This window comes from Triticum urartu, chromosome 7 (genome assembly GCF_003073215.2).
Source record: "Triticum urartu cultivar G1812 chromosome 7, Tu2.1, whole genome shotgun sequence".
NCBI lineage: Eukaryota > Viridiplantae > Streptophyta > Magnoliopsida > Poales > Poaceae > Triticum > Triticum urartu.
Window position 1 is genome coordinate 714,737,999 of NC_053028.1, and position 2,054 is coordinate 714,740,052.

Sequence of the window (2,054 nt, forward strand, 5' to 3'; positions counted from 1 at the left end):
ATCATGGTTTTTTGACGATTATTTTAGCACCCTTGTTGGTAATGTACTTTACTGGTCGTTTAAGTATGTGATGAAGGGTATACTTTGGCTTGATTTGGAAAGGCAAATCCTTGATGTGCTCGAGGGGCCTCCTCATATGTATCATTCAGGCAACCATCAGATCATCCAGGCAGAGGATGGTGCAGTTGGTCTTGCAGAGGAATGTGAATTGCCACGGTGTATCCACATGGATGTCGTGGAAGACCATTGAGATGCATAACATTCTTGGGATCCCTCCTCGGGTCAAGGGACAGAACACCTGGCTGAAATTTATAATAGGATATGTTGAGGATACCGATGGGATATTTTTATATATGAACGGGGGTGTCTATATGGTTGAACTAGAGTCTATGCAATCTAGGAAGCTTTGCGAAGCCCGTAATACTATTACTTACTGTCATTCTTTCAGGAGTTTCTATGCACCAGGTGATAGGTCATTCCTCCTCATATTGTAGGAGTGATCTAATCTTGCTATATTTTGTTCATGGATTCTCGAATACCTTTGCTAGATAGATATTGTTCATAGCGACTGTACTGTTTAATATATGTTATCATTCATATAAAATGCTAAATGAGTAACTAGAAAATCAGATGTCAACTTTTTAACTCATTAGGCATGTTTGAAACCTCGGAGCTAGTTTTATTCTTCTATCCAGTATCTCTAATGTTGTTGTTCAGAAATTGTTTAATCACTCGCTAATGTGTGAAAATACTTTGAAAGAAAGTGAGCTGATTGATACAACTATTAATTATGTGTTGGTATTACTTATTAATTGACGTACTGGCTGTTATGTAATTATTGATTTGGTTGTTCATTCATCTGATAGCATGGATGATTTGGACAAATAATTTACTAGCTCTGCACTACTGTATACTTGATGATACCTATATATTGTATAGCTTAATTGTACGAATGCATAATCGTATATGGTATCTTATGTACTTTAATTCTTGATGTGAGCAGATGGAAGGGAATTAAGCTAGCCAGCGGCCCCTTTAGATTTATAACATGGATCTCTATCATCATGTTGCACAGCTTGGTTACATCAAATTGCATGCGTGAATGCAGTGCAGACCCTGGATGGCAATGGAGCCAACCAAACACTAACATTTGTGTTGTTGCATATCTTGCAAAGACAAGTATTATAGCTATTGGAGGCAGAAGCTATGCTGGATCGGCAGTTTGTTTCTTAGATTTTTTTTCTCCATATCTTTGGCAAGGACAAGTGGTGTGTATTTTATATCTTTGCTACAAACTTTGATGCGGTTGATAGAATAGTTAATGATGTAGCCGCAAGGAGACTGCAGACTATTTGTGATTTCTATATATCTTCCAGTTGCTTGGAGTAACCTGAAGAATTCGCAAACATTTATTCCGTTGTAGGCTTGTAGCAGGTTAGTGATGTATGTATGTTTATACATGACATTGTGTCCAGGCATAATTCATTCGGTTGTAGCAGCTGTTAGTGTTGACTGTCCTTAAGGAGTGGGGACATGACAGTGTAGAGTGTTTGTCATAGTAATGTAACTGATTTGGGACCTGGAGGGAAACCCAGCGTATTTTTTTACCTTGCCAAGTGGTTGTGGATGAGAACAGCTTAGTCCTGTCGAAAGTCTCATGCCAAGATCAGATGCAGCAATTCAGACTAGTGATCTAAATTTTTTTGTTTTTTTGAGGAACAAGAGTACATGACTACTCTACCACCAACACTAAGTCGGTCAGGTCGTCTGGAACGCCCGCCATCAATTGCACGTCCACCTGTGTTCTGGCACGTGCCGCTAGAAGGTGGGCCATCTTATTTTGGTTTCTGCCAGCGTGCACAACATAAGCCTCACTGAAGTTTGCAAGTTCCTTCTTGATGTCAGCAATCAACGAGTAGCAGGCAGGGAGGTTTCTGGCCCCCGGCTGCAGATCATTTCCCAGGAGGGAGCAGTCCGTCTCCGCAATGACTGCAACACTACGCCCCCAAGGGGGAAACGAAATCAAAGATGTCGTCGTTGTCCGATCCAGAGAT